This window comes from Urocitellus parryii, chromosome 2 (genome assembly GCF_045843805.1).
Source record: "Urocitellus parryii isolate mUroPar1 chromosome 2, mUroPar1.hap1, whole genome shotgun sequence".
Classification (NCBI taxonomy): Eukaryota; Metazoa; Chordata; class Mammalia; order Rodentia; family Sciuridae; genus Urocitellus; species Urocitellus parryii.
The window spans coordinates 79,647,053-79,659,083 of NC_135532.1; positions in this window are offsets into that span (position 1 = coordinate 79,647,053).

Consider the following 12,031-nt stretch of genomic DNA (forward strand, 5'->3'; position numbering starts at 1 on the left):
GACATTTCAGATCCAAAACATAGTAAGGGTATACCCACAATGACCTTCCACTAGACCCTATCTCTTAAAGGTTTCTACCAACTTGCAATAGCACTAACCTGAGGACGAAGCCTTTGAGGTATTCCACATCCACATTATAGAAAAATTTAATCTTGCTAATTAGCTATGTCCTACAATTTTTTTTTACCAATATAGTATCTTTAAAATGCTCATTTTCATTGCTGTTTTATAATTTCCTTTGTGCTTTTCTCTTTTAAATAGACCATTTTTAAAAACAATTTTATTTATTTTTATAAATATTTATTTTTTAGTTTTAGGTGGACATAATATCTTTATTTTATTTATTTATTTTTTAAAGAGAGAGAGAGATTTTTTTAATATTTATTTTTCAGTTTTCGGTGGACACAACATCTTTATCTTATTTTTATGTGGTGCTGAGGATCAAACCCAGTGCCCCGCGCATGCCAGGCAAGTGTGTTACCGCTTGAGCCATATCTCCAGCCCTTTATTTTATTTTTATATGGTGCTGAAATTGAACCCAGTGGCCCACGCATGCTAGGCAAGCATGCCACCAATGGAGCCACATCCCCAGCCCTTTAAAGCAATTTTAGATTCTTCTCTTTAGACGGTGTCACTTATAGAGCAGAACTTTTTAAAAATAATGATCCCAGCTTATCAATTCTGTCTTTCAGGGATCATGTCTTTGATGTTGCAACTAAAAAGTCACCTACATTTTCTTTTAAGTTATCCTCTAAGAATTTTGTGTTATGTAGTTTACATTTAGGACCATGATCCATTTGGGGTTTTTTGTTTGTGTTTTTTGGTACTGGAGATTGAACCTGGGTAGGTGGGGGGGTTCTTTATCACTGAGTCACATCCCCCAGTCCTTTTATTATTATTATTATTTGTTGTTTTCTTTTTTCTTTAATATTTATTTTTTAGTTTTCGGCGGACACAACATCTTTGTTTGTATGTGGTGCTGAGGATCGAACCCGGGCCACACGCACACCAGGCGAGCTCACTACCGCTTGAGCCACATCCCCAGCCCATGTTTTCTTTTTCTTTTGAGACAGGTTCTCACCAAGTTGCTGAGCCTGGCCTCAAATTTGTGATCCTCTTGTCTCGGCCTCCCAAGTTGATTACAGGTGTGCTACACCACATCAGGCCATTTTGAGTTCTTGAGAAAGGTTTAAGGTCTGTGTCTAGATACATTTTTGCATGGTGAATATCTAGTTGTTCTGGCACTACTTATGGAAAAGACTATCTTTTCTTTAGTGCATGACCTTTGCCTCTTTGTGAAAGAAAGTTCACTCTATTTATGTGTTCTACTTCTGGGCTCTCTATTCTATTCCATTGGTCTATTTGTGTACTCTTTCTTCAATACCACCCTGTCTTTATTAATGTAGTTTTATAGTGAGTCTAGAAGTCAGGTAATGTCAATCCCAATCTGATAATCCCAACATCCCTGTCATATCTGAGTCTGGTTATAATGCTTGCTCTGTCTTTTCAAACTGTTTTTTCCTCCTTAATGTTTTATTTTCTTCCTTTTAATTTTTCCATGGTGGATAAACATGATTTATTAGTAAAAGGAACTGCTGTATATAAGGCTTTAGTGATGTGGTTATAAGGTGTGAGGTGAAGAACAGTCTACAATCTTATGATTAGGTCTCAGTCTTTTCATTAGTTGGTGCTTCTGGACTATGAACTTCAAACCCCTTTCTGGAGTATGTCCCTCCAAACCCCTGAGGTGGGATAGGATGAGTAGAGTGGGTGAATTCAGGTATTTCCCTTCTCCCACATTGAAGGCTAAAGTGGCTGGAGTTGTATATTTACCTTCTACAGGTCAGTTAGTCTCTAATGAAACCCTAGCAAATTAGGTTCTGTTTAAATAGTTTTTCTTTTCTTTTTTTTAAAATGTTTATTTATTTATTTTTAGTTGTAGATTGGACACAATATCTTTATTTTATTTTTATATGGTGCTGAGGATTGAACCAAGGACCTCGCACATGCTAGGCGACTGCTCTACTTTTGAACCACAATCCCAGCCCCTGAGCCACAATCCCAGCCCCTAAATAGTTTTTCCTGAGTGTAGGCCCTGTTAAAAAGAACAGAAAGCCCTGGCATTTAAAAATTTTTTTTAAACCATACCCACTGCTAGAGGCATAAGGAGATTTTTTTGCTTGCATTCACTGTGGACACCTGGTAGAAACTTAAGAGGTAAAATACACAACAATATGAAGGTCCCTGATGACTGGGTCTCCCTGGAATTTTTGTCAAATTTGTTCAAACTGAGCCTCCAGCAATGTGTCAATGACAGTTCTGGTTTCTCTATACCAGCACGGATTCCTACAGTGATTTCTTCTCATGGTTTTCTGTTACAGTAAATTATGATTCCTTGTATTTGCCTGTTTCTCCAATTTGAGAAGCAACAATTTATCCTGTGATTTTCATTTTCTTTGGATATAAAAGGAGTTATTTTATTTTTGTTTTTTTACTCATGGGGATGGAGTGATGCTTTACTTTAGATGTTGAATGTCTCCCAAAGGTCAATGTGTTAAAGACAAGACTTGGTCCTCAGGATGGTGCTCTTGGGAGGTAGTGGGGATTCTTGCTGGGGTTGTGGCTCAGTGGTAGGGTGCTTGCCTGGGATTTGTGAGTTCCTGGTTTGAATCTCAGCACCGCAAATAAATAAATTAAATAAAGGTCCATTGGCAACTTGAAAAAAAATCTTAAGAAGAAAAGAGAGATGGAGATTCATAGGAAGGTGTTTTTTGTTTTTGTACTAGGGATGGAACCCAGGGGTACTTTACCGTTGAGCTACATCCCCAGACTTTATTTTTTATTTTGAGACAGGGTCTCACTAAGTTGCTGAGGCAGGCCTCAAACTAGTAATTCTTATGCCTGTTTCCCTGAGTCACTGGGATTACAGGTACATGCCACCACAACCAGCTAGTAGGAAGTTTTTAGGCCATTGAGGTTGTGTCCTCGAAGAGGATTATGGGACCCTGGTTCCTTTCTCCTCCTCCTCTACTTCTTTATTTCTTTGCTCTGCCACACACTCTCCATTGTTGCCATTCAGCACTCCCACCAGAGGGGATTATTGGCTTATTTCATTTAGTGTCATATCCTCAACTTTCAGCTTTGTTGTAGCATGTGTCAGAACTTTCTTTTTAAGGCTGAATAACATTTCCTCATATGTATGTACCACCTTTGTTCATCCATTCAACCACGGATGGGCATCTGGGTTATTTCCATGTTCTGCTTTTCTGAAACAATGCTTCTATGAGCAGAATGTATAAATATATCTTTGAGGCCAAGTTTGCAATTCATTTGGTTATATATCCAGAAGTGGAATGCTGGATTTTATGGCAATTCAAATTTTAACTTCTTGAAAAAAGACCATACTGTTTTCCATAATGGCTGCACCATTTTATACCAATAGCAAAAATTGTTTCAACTTTTCCACATCCTCAACAACACTTGTCATTTTCCAATTTGTTTAGTATTGATAGTAGTCATCTTAATTCATGTGAGGTAGTACCTCATTGTGAATTTGATTCGCATTCCCTTAATGATTAGTGATTATGAGCAGCTTGTTGTATTTTTGTTGGTCATTTAAAAAAATACTTATTTTTTAGTTGTAGTTGGACACAGTACCTTTATTCTATTTATTTATTTTTATGTGGTGCTGAGGATCGAACCCAGGGCCTTGCACATGTTAGGCGAGTGCTCTACCGCTGAGCCCCAACCCCAGCCCCAGTCATTTTTATTTATTATTTTTCTCAGTCTTCCTACTTCTTCTCCTTCTTTTGTGTTATTGGAGATTGAAGCTAGGGAAAAGCTGTACAATGAAGTTATGTCCCCAACTTTTCAATTGCCCAGATTGCCCATGGCTTCATAATCCTCCTGTCTCAGCCTTTTGAGTAACTGGGATTACAGGTATGTCTCACCATGCCTGGCTATATATCTTCCTGCAAGAAAGAGCATTTTGTTTATTTTTGAATTAGGTTGTTTCTTTGTAAATTGAGTTATAGAAGTTCTTTACATATCCTGAACAGTAATCCCTTTTCAGATATATGATACATACTTTCTTCTATTTGGGGGGTTGTCTTTTCACTGTTTCAGTAATATCATTTGATACACAAAAGGTTTTAATTGTGATGAAGTCTAATTTGTCTATGTTTTCTTTTGTACTTGTGCTTTTGGTGTCATATCCAAAAAGTTAATTGCCAAATCCAATGTTTTTAAGTTTTATTCTAAGTTTTTATAATTTTAGCTCATATGTTATAGGTCTTTGATCCTTTTTGAGTCAAAATTTATAGATGGTTTTGAATAAGGATCCAGTTTTATTCTTTTGAATGTGAATATTCAGTTTTAACAGCACCATTTGTTGATAACATTGGTTATTATTGAATAATTTGGGCACTCTTTTTTTCCAATTTTTTTTATAAAATTTGCTCTAATTATTCATGACAGTGGAAACATTCTGACACATCCTATATAAATGGAATATAACTTCTCATTCGTCTGGTTGTACGTGATATAGAATTACATAGGTCATGTAATCATATAGGGTAATAATGTCAGATTTATTCTAGTATAATTTCTACCCCCATATACCTTCCTCTTTGTCTGGTCCAAAATATTACTTTTTCCCCCCACAATGTGAATTAGCATCCGCATATCAGAGAAAACATTCAGCCTTTAGTTCTTTGGGATTGGCTTATTTGCTTACATAATATTCTCTAGTTCCATCCATTTACCGTCAAATGCCTAATTTAATTCTTATTTAATGCTGAGTAATATTCCATTGTGTATATATACCACAATAACTTTATCCATTCATCTGTTGTAGGGCACTTAGTTTGACACCATGGTTTAGCTGTTGTGAATTGAGCTGCTATAAATATTGAGTTGCATCACTGTAGTATGCTGATTTTAAGTCCTTTGGGTATAAGCCTAGGAGTGAGATGACTGGGTCAAATGGTGGTTCCATTCCAAGTTTTCTGAGGAATCTCCATAGTGGTTGCACAAATTTGCAGTCCCACCAGCAAGGTATGAGAGAGCGTACCTTTTTCCTACAGCCTCTCCAACCTTTATTGTTGCTTGAATTCTTGATGATTGCCATTCTTACTGGAGTGAGATGGAATCTCAGTGTAGTTTTTCTTTTTTTTTAATATTTATTTTTTAGTTCTCGGTGGACACAACATCTTTGTTGGTATGTGGTGCTGAGGATTGAACCCAGGCCGCACGCATGCCAGGCGAGCACACTACCGCTTGAGCCACATCCCCAGCCCCTCAGTGTAGTTTTGATTTGCATTTCTCTAATTGTTAGAGATGTTAAACATTTATATATATATATATATGTCAATTGATTGTATTTTTTCTTCTGTGAAGAGTCTGTTCATTCTTTGAGTTTGGGCACTCTTGACAAATGTCATTTGACCATATATTAAACTGTATTCAACAGTGTATAAAGAATTATATACCATGACCAGTGGGATTGATTATTGGGATATAATATAGGACAGGAAAATTGACTAATTTAATATATCGAATTAACAGAATAAAGGGGAGGAATCCACATAATTATCTCAATTGATGTAGAGAAAACATAACAAAGTTCAACATCCTTTCATAATAAAAACATTTAGATCTGAGGATTTAGCTCTGTGCTAGAGCATTTGCCTAACATGGGAAACCCTGGATGGAATCCCCAGCAGTGCAAATAAAAACCAAAACCATTTACTATACTAGAAGAAAACAATCTCAACTAATAAAAGTATTATATGAAGAACTCATACCTAACATCAAACTTATTGGTAAAAGATTCAATGATTTTCCTTATTCCACGGGAACAAGGTTAATGAATGGATTCGGCAATGTAGCAGGATACAAAAACCATTTATATTTTAATGTACTAACAATAAATATGCTATAAAGGAATTAAGAAAATAATTCTATGGGATTGGGAAAGACAGTTGAATGAATCAGACATTACTTCCTATTTTCATATGTGAATATACAACCAGTGTAACTCCATATCATGTACAATCACAAAAATGGCAAGTTACACTCTGTGTATGTATGATATGTCAAAATATGATCTACTGTCATGTATAACTAAAAAGAACAAATAAAAATGATAAAAAGAAAATAATTATATTTATAATAGCTACAAAAAGTATAAAATAGGAATAAAAACTTAACCAAATTGGAATGAATATTGAAGAGTGCAAAATACTGCTGAAAGAAATTATAGAAGACTGCACAGCAAAGGAAACAATTAGGAATGTGGAGAGAAAACCTACAGAATGGGAAAAAAATTTGCTAACTATTCTTTTGACAGAGGATTAATATCTAGAACATATAAAGAACTCTAAAACTTTATACCAAAAAATCAAATAACCCAATTAATAAATGGGCAAATGAATTAAACAGATACTTCTCAAAATAAATACAAATGACCAACTAATACATAAACAAATGCTCAACATCATTAGCAATTCAGAAAATGCAAATCAAAACTACAGTGAGATTTCATCTCAAACCAGTCAGAATGGCAGTCAACAAGAATATAAACAATAATAAATGCTGGAGAGGATGTGGAGAAAGGGAATATTTTTACATTGTTGGTGGGACTGTAAATTAGTACAACGACTATGGAAATCAGTATGTAGACTCCTTAGAAGCCTAGGCATGGAACCACCATATAACCCAGCTATACCACTTCTTAGTATTTATCCTGAAGAATTAAAGTCATCCTACTACTGTGATACATGAATACCCATGTTTATAGCAACACAATTCACACTAGCCAAACCATGGAACCAGACTAGGTGTCCATCAAAGGATGAGTGAATAAGGAAAATGTGTATATACACACTGGAATTTTATTCAGCCATAAAGAATAATGAAATTGGGTGTGGTGGCACATACCTGTAATTCCAGTGGCTCTGGAGGCTGAGGCAGGAGGATTGTAAATTCAAGGTCAGCCTCAGCAACTTAGTGAGGTCCTAAGCAAACATGAGACCCTGTCTCTAAATAAAATATAAAAAAGGTCTGGAGGAGCTATCTCACTCCTTGGTTTACACCCAAAGGACTTATTTTTTTTAATCTTTTTTTTTTGAATTTTTTAATATTTATTTTTTAGTTTTTTGGCGGACATTACATCTTTGTATGTGGTGCTGAGGATTGAACCTGGGCCGCATGCATGCCAGGGGAGCACGCTACCGCTTGAGCCACATCCCCAGCCCCTACACCCAAAGGACTTAAAAACCGCATACTATAGTGATGCAGCCACATCAATGTTTATAGCAGCACAATTCACAATAGCTAAACTGAGGAACCAACATAGATGCCCTTCAGTAGATGAATGGATAAAGAAACTGTGGTATATATATATATATATACACAATGGAATATTACTCAGCATTAAAAAAGAATAAAATCATGGCATTTGCAGGTAAATGGATGGAGTTGGAGAATATTATGCCAAGTGAAGTAAGCCAATTGCAAAAAACAAAATGGCGAATGTTTTCTCTGATATAAGAATGCTGATCCATATGGGATGGGGTGGGGGTGGAAGCATGGGAGGAAACTTTAGATAGGGCAAAGGGGAGGAAGGGGAAGGGAGGGGGCAGAGGGTAGGAAAGATGGTGGAATGAAATGGACATCATTACCCTAAGTACATGTATGAAGATACAAATGGTGTGACTCTACTTTGTGTACAACCAGACATGGAAAATTGTTCTCTATATGTGTACTATGAATTGAAATGCATTCTGCTGTCCTATACAACAAATTAGAATGAATAATTAAATAAATGAAAAGGGTCTGGAGAGCTGGGGTTGTAGCTCAGTTAGTAAAACGTTTGCCTTGCATGTGTGAGGCACTGGGTTTAATCCTCAGCACAACGTAAAAACAAATAAATCAAATAAAGGTATTGTGACTGTCTACAACTAAAAAAACTATTTAAAAAAAAGCAAAAAGGGCTAGAGATGTAGTTTAGTGGTTGAGCACCCCTGTGTTCAATTCCTGGTACAAAAAAAAGGAAAGAAAAATGAAATTATAGCATTTGCTGGAAAATGGATGTAACTAGAGACTATCTTGTTAACAAAATAAACTCAGAAGGTCAGGAGTTTTCTCCCATATGCAGAAGGAAAAAGGAAAAAAAGGTGGGGGTGGCTCTCCTAAAAATCAAGGGAGATTAGCAGAGGAAAGGGGCCAAAGGGTGGGAGGTGCAGTGGTGGGGGTGGGGGAAGTACTAAGGAATGATATTGACCAAAATTATATTGTTATATTATGTGCAGGTATGAATATATAACAACAAATCCCATCAGTACGTACAACTACAATGCACTAATAAAAAATGTGGGGAAAAAAAAGAAATTACAGATTTGAAGAGTTATAAGGAAGATTCCCACTGATGTCATAATATCCATTTTTAAAAGAAAGGACAAAGGAAAAGGAAGAAATGAAATAGTGTTAATCCTTAATACTGAGCCAAAATCTGGGGCTATCAAACATAGATAATTCTTAGTTAATTCAGAATCAATTTAAACAAATTCATCAGTTTTATCCTAAACTTGCTTTTGTTATATGATTACTACGTTACAACTTGTTAACTACCATACCAACTTCCTTTCCATTTTCTATTTCCAGAGATGATAATACCAGCCTCCAGGTTCTCTCTCTCTCTTTTTAGTTGTTGATGGACGTTTACTTTATTCATTTATTTATATGTGATACTGAAAATTGAACCCAGTGTGTTACACATACAGGCATGTGCTCTACCACTGAGCCACAACTCCAGCCCCTAGTCTCCAGGTTCTTAATCCTGAAAACAATAAGAAGATTTTGTTTCTTAAGTAAATTCATTACAATTCACCATCTAACATCTTTACTTAGCTTACTTAGTAAGCTTACTTAGTAAGTAACCTTACTTAGTAACCTTACTTAGTAACCTTACTTAGTAAGGAGACAGAAGTTGTAAACAACTCATCTTTAAGCACATCTTATAATATTTTATATGCTGTAGTGCTTGACAAAAACTTTCGACAAGGGCTGGGGTTGTAGCTCAGTGGTTGAAGGGAAAGTGCGGCACAAGAGAGACAGATAAGCAAGAATGAAAGATGGAGACCAGGCAGAGAGACACACGAGAGTTTATTTGTCAGAGCTGACAAATAAAGGCCACTCTCTATAGGAGAGAGAGGCAAACAGGCTTGGGTTCTGGGACTTTTATGGGGCAGGCTCAGGAATGAGAGCCTGGCAGGTCCTAATGCCAGTGGTTAGGGGTTGGGTGGGTATGAGGGAGTGGTGAGCCTTTCTCTGAAATGCCCTTGGGCAGGAAAACAAAACTTTTTCCTTAAAATGATGGCTGTCACTTAAGATGGCCATCCAGATGCAAAGCAAGGAACTTTTAGTGGTAGAGTGTGTGCCTATCATGTGTGAGGCCCTGGGTTGGATCCTCAGAACCACATAGATAAATAACATAAAGGTATTGTGTCCATCTACAACTAAAAAAAAAGAAAAGAAAAAGAAAACCTTTAGACCAAATAAATTATTTGAGCACTAGATGATTTGAATCAGATGTCACTCAAAACTGGAGGATGTTCAGAGAACTCCACTCTAGCAGTGTGAGCAGTGAGCTTTTATAGACTGAACAGGAAGCCAAGAAAAGAAATGACTTGAGTGGCTACAGTTATGTATTTTCTTATGTGGGTCTGATTTCCCAGTTGCATACTAGTTATCTAAACAATTGACCAATTGTCTTTCTGTGATTGGCTGTAGTTCTATACAAAATTAATTAGATATAAGGAATGCTTTTAGGTTATGCTTAAGTTGCTTGCACAAGGATCCTGGTTGAAGAAACAGGCTCCTATTCATATTGCTGTTTTTCTTTTCTTGTGCGGTACTGGGGATTGAATCCAGGGGCTCTTTACCGCTGGAATACACCCCTGGCCATTTTTATTTTTATTTTTAAATTTTGAAACAGGTCTAGTGAAATTGTCTGCACCAGCCTGAAACTTGTGATACTCCTACCTCAGCCTCGCTAGTTGCTGAGTTTACAGGTGTGCACCACCATGGCTGGCTAATTTTGTTTTAACAGTAACTAATTCCACTGAGTTCTGGAGGTAGAGCAAGGGAGAATTTACTGAAAAAGTAAAATTTTAGAGCCTGGTGCAGTGGCACAAGTTCATAATCCCAACAACTCAGGAGGCTGAGGCAGGAAGCTCACAAATTCCAGGATGGCCTGGACAATTTAACAAGACCCTCTTTGAAAACTGAAAAAGAAAAAGAACTGGGGTTAGCTGGGCGTAGTGGCCTACCAGAGACGCGGGAGAGAGGCTAAGGCAGGAGGATCCCAAGTTCAAAGCCAGTCTCAGCAACTTATCGAGGCCCTAAGCAACTCAGTGAGACCCTGTTTCTCAATAAAATACAAAATAGGGCTGGCGGTGTGGCTCAGTGGTCAAGTACCCCTGAGTTCAATCCCCAGTACCCTCTGAAAGAAAAGCGAGGAACCTGGAGATGGGCCAGCAAGATATGAAAGACGGAGACCAGACAGAGATACACATGAGGGTTTATTTGTCAGAGCTGACAAAATAAAGGCACATCTCTCCTTAGACACAGAGAGGCAAAACAGGCTTGGGTTCTGGGATTTTTATGGGGCAGGCTCAGAGATTAGAGCTGGGTGGGTCCTAATGCAGGGTGGGATTGGTATGAGGGAGTGGTGAGCCTTCTCAGAAACACCCTTGGTCAGGAAAGCAAACATTTTCTTAAAATGTTGGCTGTCACTTAAAATGGCCATCCAGATGCTAAGCAAGGACCTCCCCCCCCACCTCACCTTCCCCCACCCTCCCCCCCAAAAAAACCCACAACAAAACAAAACAAAACAAGGACTGAGGTTATAGCTCAGTGTTGGAGCACTCCTGGGTTCAAACTCCAGTACCACTAAAGAAAAATAACAAAAAACTCTGAAAAGGTTTCAGCTAGGCTGCAAAACAATGGTGTTCAATTTTTTTTTTTTTTTTGCTGGTGTATTCTTGTTACCAAAAGCTCAGTCCTTGTACCTGATGTCAATCCAATAATGAGGACACGATTTTGAGAAAAAGAAAAAGAAGTTCTATTTTTTGCTAGCAAAGGAGTAACAAGGCAGTCTTGTCCCAGAGGCTGTGATTCTGCCCATCAGGGGGAACAGGGAGCTTTTGAAGAGTTGATTCAAAGTCTACATTTGAGTTCTCTGTTGGAGTGTAACTCACTTGTTAATTTGGGAGACAGTCATTTCTGAGATTTTTCTGGTGCCATCCACAAGTCTGAATTACTTTGTTCCTGTGGTGGGTGTATGCTCAAGGACAGATAATTTTGCTTGGGATGGGGAAGAAAAATTATCCTGTTTCCCTGGAGATTAGGGAATGGGGAAAGATTAGGAAGGAGCAGGGAGAGAGAGGAAGAGAAAGAAAAATGTCCCTTTTAAAAATAAGTCACTGTGCCCAGAGGCTCCAGAGGCTGAGGCAGGAGGATAATGAGTTCAGAGCCAGCCTCAGCAAAAGCAAGGTGCTAAGTGACTCAGTGAGACCCTGTCTCTAATCAAATACAAAATATGTCTGAGGATGGCTTAGTGGTAGAGTGCCCCTGAGTTTAATCCCTGGTACCCCTGCCCCCCCCCAAAAAAAAAGTCACAGTGGTAGAGAAGCAAGGGCTATATTAAAAGCATAAACTTTCCCTTAAAGGACATTGGTTAACTGTAAACCCACTTAGATAATTTAAAGTGACATCAGGCATAATCTCTGTATAATGCAAATACATATGTTTGAAAATAAACATCTTAAATTATTTCTCAATGAATTTAATGGATCCTAAATACTGTATCAACTAATTTACACTTACCATCATTCTTTTAAAAACTACAAGAACAAGAAATTCTTTAGTTCTAGCAAATGTAACATTTTCCTCACTGAATTTGTATTTCCATTCCACTTTCCCCACAGAATTTTATCCTCGAGTAACATGTATTTATTCTTGAAAGTCT